This window comes from Mandrillus leucophaeus, unplaced genomic scaffold, assembly GCF_000951045.1.
Source record: "Mandrillus leucophaeus isolate KB7577 unplaced genomic scaffold, Mleu.le_1.0 Scaffold477, whole genome shotgun sequence".
NCBI classification, from domain to species: domain Eukaryota; kingdom Metazoa; phylum Chordata; class Mammalia; order Primates; family Cercopithecidae; genus Mandrillus; species Mandrillus leucophaeus.
In genome coordinates, this window is record NW_012105109.1 from 1,042,711 (window position 1) to 1,049,635 (window position 6,925).

The window sequence follows — 6,925 nt, forward strand, 5'->3', positions numbered from 1 at the left end:
TGGATCTGTTCTTGAATTGGTATCTTGATGACAGAGATCAGAGGAGAAGGTTAATACTAGAGCACAAACTTACTCAAATTTGTTTTACTTCCAGTCTTGTATTTTAAAGAAAAATACTAAAAATATTCCATAGAATATTTACATTTTTACATTTTTAAGGTACTCTATGTAGGCTTACTGTAACAAACCCTAAAATTTAGGCAACATATGACATCTGCAATTAATATAACCAATATAATATCAACAATTTTTCACATTCAGTAGTTAACGCATTAAAATGTATTTTATTTGAAATGGCACTTTTCAAACCTTTATATTCCTGTGACAAATGTAGAAAATCTGGGTCTTAATAGTTTTTGTAGAAAAATTACTTTGAAACAGAAATGTGCACAAATTATAAATACCCAGCTCAATACATTTTTAAAAATATAAGGTATATTGAGAAAAAGATGCCTATGATATTCTATAACCAAGCTGCTGCCTTCATAATTCCCTTCCATCTCTAGCTGCCTCCACACAAGGATGACCTCTACTACAATTTATTTTACTATTGAATAATTAAATCATTTTGAAATTTATACAAATGAGGTCATGTTACTGAATTATTTCACTCAACAACATGTTTGTAAGATTCCTTCATATTTTGTGTCCAATGGTGCATGATCAGTCCTCATTTCTCAAAAATGTTCTGTGGTACAATGTAAGACAATTTCCATATGTTCCTGATGGAGATTTAAGTAATTTTCTATTTTAGGGTTTTACAGGTAAGTCTGTTACAATTATTCAGGTTTCTTTTTTGTTGCTGCTGTTGTTGAACATATGTGTGCCTATCTGCTGAGTATATGCTTGGGTTGGAAGAAATGTCTGATTTATAGAAAGTATGTACATTTGGCTGTGGTAGATATGACTCAACACTTTTTGGAAGTAGCCATACCAATTAATATTCTCACTATTAGTGTATGAGAGTTCCGGTTGCTCCATGTGGTCACCAACATTCTGTATTTTCCTTCTGTTTCATTTTAGGCATTCTTGTAGGTATGAAGAAACACTCATTTTTTTTCTTTCCTTAATTCTCATTTAAAAGAATGTAAACAAAACCCACATTTAATCAGTTGTTCAATAATTCACTTGAAACTTGTATTTGTGTGTATATATCTCCATACGTTGATAAAAAGTAAAAAAAGTTGTAAAATTATATTTCATCTCCTAAAATTACTCTGAAGACTATTAAAAGATATTATTTTTCTTTTTATCATCTTTCATTCTCTGTTAAGTCACAAGGACAAAGATATTGAGATAAATAGTTTTCAAACAGTTATTTTGGATTAATTTATGTGAGTCCTTGAGAAGGTAGTTAAGAAAATCATTGAACCATGTAAGTGACTGTTGGAAATTTTATCAAGGGATATCAGTTTTGCTGAGCTCAAATTTTGTTCGTTTTTAATTTATCTGTAGTACAGAAGCAATAGCTACTAGATTGCAAGTGTTCCTGTGTTTGAAAACAGAAAGTATTTACTGAGTGGTATTATCCATACCAGTAATCTAACCTTGCAAGGTACACCTGAACTTAAAATTCATGAGCCAACCCTTACTTCCAGTGAATTTTCCTTTCTTTGTTCTCTTTTTATATTGATGTTTCACAGAGACAAAATAATAATAAAATTTTCAAAATTTTGCAAAAAATATTGTTTGATCTTAAATCCACAACATTATTCCACTTTAATCACAAATTCTGCACGTGACTTTGTAAAAATACATTATGGTCATTAGTTTTTCTGTGTTTATTTGTAATTAAAATATTCTAAACATTACAAATTATGACATTTAAAACATCTAAATAGAGTAATCATACAATAGTTTTTTCCTAAGCCATTGATATCATTTGGCTGTGTGTCCCCACTCAAATCTCATCTTGAATTGTAATCACCATGATCCCCACATGTCCAGGGAGGGACAAGGTGAGAAGTGATTGGCTCCTGGATGGTTTCCCCCATGTTGTTTTCATGATAGTAAGTGAGTTCTCAGGAGATCTAATAGTTTTATAAGGCATCTTTTCCTGCTCTTGCTAGCTCTCTCTCTTTTCGGCCACCATGTGAAGAAGGTCTTCACTTGCCCTTTCGCCTTCTGCCATAATTGTGAATTTCCTGAGGCCTCCCTAGCCATGCTCAACTATGAGTCAATTAAACCTCATTTCCTTATAAATTACCCACTCTAGGGTATTTCTTTATAGCAGTGTGAAAATACCCACCCAAACTTACATAGAGGTTTTAATCATTTTTATGCATTTATTTTTGTAAGTAATATTTTGTGTTTTCCCAGAGGTATTAGGAAATAATTTTCCAAATGTACTAAGTTAGAACATTAGATTTGGACCCAATAACGACTTTGGATTGCAAAAATTTTAAACTAAGAACAAGAGTAAATAAAGTTGTTATATTGATATTGCGGCTGTATGTTGCAGGTAACATGAAAAAACAGAGTAAGTTTAACTAGCAGAGAGTCATCAATGCAGATAACTATAGAGATATATAAAACAAAGTCATAGACTGTATATATTTTTATATAGTTACATATTTATAGTTACAATTTTTGCCTGCAATATGGTTAATTTTATGGCATATAAACAAAAATTGTCTTTAATATTCTCTTTCCAAATTTCCATACAATATGTATATAATCATGCCCTTTATAATTTTAAAATTATTTTGTACATATTCATTTCATCTTCCTAACAAGAACCCGGAAAATCCTCAACAAGTGATTATTAATTAATTAATTAATTAATTTGGCATCCTCATCAGTAAGCACAATGTTGAGTGTATAGTAATTGTGTGAAAAATGTTGCTTGTCTATACAAGTTCATATTTCATTAGGACCATCAAGTTAGAGTGCTAAGCACTTCCCAATTTTAAAATTTTTGAATCAATTCTTTCTCTGGCTGAAGGATCCATTTCCTGTTGTTGTTTACATATGAAAGAACTCTTAATGAAAACAGCTCAGTGTCCATTAAATATTTGTTGTTTAAATGAATACCTAAAAGCAGAACAACATTTGTAACTCTGGTCATACAATTATGCAACTTCAAATCAGTGCTAAAAATATTTATAAGACAGTGATAAATGTATGCTGAAGCAATGAGGTAACCTTTCAAGAAGGTATAAATTGGGCACTTCATAGAGCAATTATTTTAAAATGGAAGCATTTGCACTACATCTCTATTTTTAGAAGAGAAATAGTGGCGCCTTATTGCTTATGTGACTCAGGAAATTGTACTAAAAATCTTAGATGAATGAGGGAAGAGTAGCAGAGACCTCCCGGTATCCTAGACTTTTTTTTTCTTTTTTTTTTTTTTCCGAGTCACCCAGGCTGGAGTGCAGTGGGTGTGGTCTCGCCTCCCTGCAACTTTCACCTCCCCTACTCAAGTGATCCTCCCACCTCCGCCTCCAAAGTAGCTGAGACCACAGACGGTGTACCACCACGCCGGGCTTATTTTTTGTATTTTTGTTGAAGACGGGGATTTGGCTGGTCTCGACCTCCTGAGCTCAAGTGATTCTTCTGCCTTGGCCTCCCAAACTGCTGGGTTATAGGCATGAGCAACCATGCCTGACCTTGAATATCCTAGACTTTAATCCATGCCTGGCCATGTGGGAATGTTCTATTTCTGGTTTCTTGGTTATTATTTGTGCTTTGCCTTGCAATGCATTCACATCTATAAAAAAGTAGATTGGGTACTGGCAGCAGTGGCTCGTGCCTGCAATCCTAGCACTTTGGGAGGCCAAGGCAGGCGGGTCACCTGAGGTCGGGAGTTCGAGACCAGCGTGACCAACATAGAGAAACCCTGACTCTACTAAAAATACAAAATTAGCTGGGTGTGGTGGCGCATGCCTGTAATCTCAACTACTCGGGAGGCTGAGGCAAGCGAATCGCTTGAACTCAGGAGGCGGAGGTTGCAGTGAGCAGAGATCGGCCATTGCACTCCAGCCTGGGTAACGAGTGAAACTATGTCTCAAAAAAAAAAAAAAAAAAGAAAAAGAAAAAAGATTGATAAGAAGTTGATAAAGTTCTCTTTCTTTAATACTCAATATTCCAAAGTGATTCCTGAAGGCAATGGACAATTCAGAGATAGCTATTTCCATAGCTTTCTAATAACAACTCAAACTAACTTCGAAATGCCAATAAATAACCTCTACCTGGAGATAAGCCAGCTTGTGTCGATCATATATTTTCAAAGGAGAGTCCAGTCTAGTTTTGTGAAGATAGTAGAGCGTTACAGTCAGCCACAAAAAGTTCAATTTGTAGAACGTCAGCAAAAGTAGTGATTAATGAAACTGGAAATGTTCAAGAAATACATGCAAATTAGAAAATAAAATGTCAATATATTTTAAAATGTAATGAATTGCAATTATGTAATTAATAATTGTAGAGTTGATGATGAAAATAAGTAAAACATTTTTTTCAAGAATATTCCTTGATTTTTTTGTTTTATACAATTGTATTGCACAGATGTTCTATTGTTTTTTAAAGTCATTCTTAATTTTTATGCTATACATAATTGCATCGGAACATTGCTATCATCTGCACTTGTCATACATTTAATATTTGATCCTAGATTATTAATTTTAAAAGTCTCGTGTTTTCCTTTTTTTTCTTTTTAATTATTGGCACAAGAAGAACGTTTGTCATATCTCTTCCAAAAGATTAGCTCTTTATATATTCAGGATGGATGTACTAGTCCTCCTATAGTCTAAGAAACAAAGTTTTTGGGGAGATGTAATTTTGCTGAAGAGTTCAACTGCACCAATTAATACAGAAACAAACACATACTTTTTAACATGTTAATTGTATCCTTTGTATTTGTTGCTTAAATTTAGCTAGGTTATATGTCTTATATTTGCCAATTCACAAAGTTTCAGAAATTGTCTTCTAGTTAACTTTAAGTATTATTCAGTGCTACCTATTTTCTTCTTCATTTATAAAGTCTTACTATTATAGCAGAGAACACAATAATTATCATAATAGAAACATTCTAGAAAATAAGCAGGATAGTTATTATGAACGACAAATGTAACATAGGAATGTTTTTATTTAAGGTAAAGAAAAATAAGAGATGGAAGACACTAAAAGGCCAGCTTCAGGAAGAATAGAGAGGAGTCAGCACAAACTCCTGTAACTACTTCCCAAAAGTAAGCCTCATTCACAAGTGTATTGTCTATTCAACACCAGTTTATACACAGGATCACATGCAATTAATACTTTAGAAAACAATGAACAAATATCAGCATACTCTCAAGCAATAGAGGTAAATGATATTTTAGTTTTAACCACCTGGACTGCAGCACTCTTCACGCAGCAGACAGAAGTATTTTCAGCAGAGGTGGATGTTGTTTCAACCGATGTAACCCTGGAGGATGAAAGAAGAAAGTTGTAGTTGCTGTCTACCCTGATAATCAAAGACACTAAAATTGACAAAGGGTCCAGCCACTTTCATTCATTTAGAATTGCTCCATCCAATATGGTAGCCACTAGCCACACAGAGTTCTTTAAGTATGAATTAACTAAAATTTTAAAAAGTAAAATTTTAGTTGCTTAGCTGTTACATTGGTCACTCTCCAAGTGCCCAAAGGCCACTTGTGAGCATACAAATGTTTCTATCATTGCAGAATGATGTACAGGCCAAAGCTAATCCTGGGAATAACACCTTGCCTGACATTTTAATATTTTTTAAAATCTTTAAAAGCATGAACTATATTTTGTCTGAACTTAATTAGATAAATTTTTCTTTTTATTTTCATCTAAGGGAGAAAAGTTTCATTTATATTTAGGGTATTAACTGGCTCATTTGACAAAGTAAAGCAAGAACTGGCATAATTCACTGAAATGAAAGTGCTAATGGTTTGTATGAGCACATCACAACTGGAAATAAAAAGGTTATTCACTTTTCATGGCAAACCTTGTCTTTTTCTCTATGGTTCATGGTCTAAGGCTATTCTTTTAGATACTTTGCTATTTCTTCAATACTATTTGGAAAAATCTTTATTATTGACAAAGTACTGAGAATCAGCATGCTTATTTCACATAACTGATTAGGTATGTTCTAGAGAGTTAAATGATATATTTTAGATTTAGATTTAACTTTTATGTTTAAACCTTAAACTCAACCATACATATTATTAATTTCCATATTTCAAGCAATATCACTGCTAGTTCTCTGCCCCAGATGGATGGTTCTTTCTTCTATTTTTGATATTATCCAGGCCCTTTGTCTGTAATCTCTTTTCACAATAATTATAAAATTTGCCCCTTTGTCCTTCATTGTTACCAAAAATAGAGAATTTTAAATTGAAATAGAGACTTACTGTGATACCTTTCTAAATATAATGCATTGATTAGTGGAAAAGTCTGGAAAGGCCTCTAGATTTGGACTGAGCCACGCTAACAACTTTCTTGGTTCTCCAACTTGCACATGGCCTATTATGAGACTTCTTCACCTCTGAAATCAGATAAGCCAATTCTCCTAATAAATCCCTCCCCTCCTCTCCCCTCCCCTCCCCTCCCCTTCCCTTCCCTTCCCTTCCCTCTCTCTCTATATATGTATGTATGTGTGTATGTATACACACGCACACACACACACATCCATCTTCTATCAGTTCTGTTTCTCTGGAGAACCCTGACTAAATCAGAGTTCTTAACAGTTTTATTTCCTCTGGAGGATAATATATGTACATCTTATATATGTAATTTAAGTTACTACTACACATACTACTTTTAATGTTATATTTATCAAAAAGCATGTAAAGTCTAAGATTATATAGGCCACCATTTAATATTTTCCAAAAGGGAATTTTGAATAAAATAAAATTGTTTTTTTAAAAAGAATGCTGAAAAATTAAGGACACTTAAAGAACTCTAAAAACAAAATTAAAAT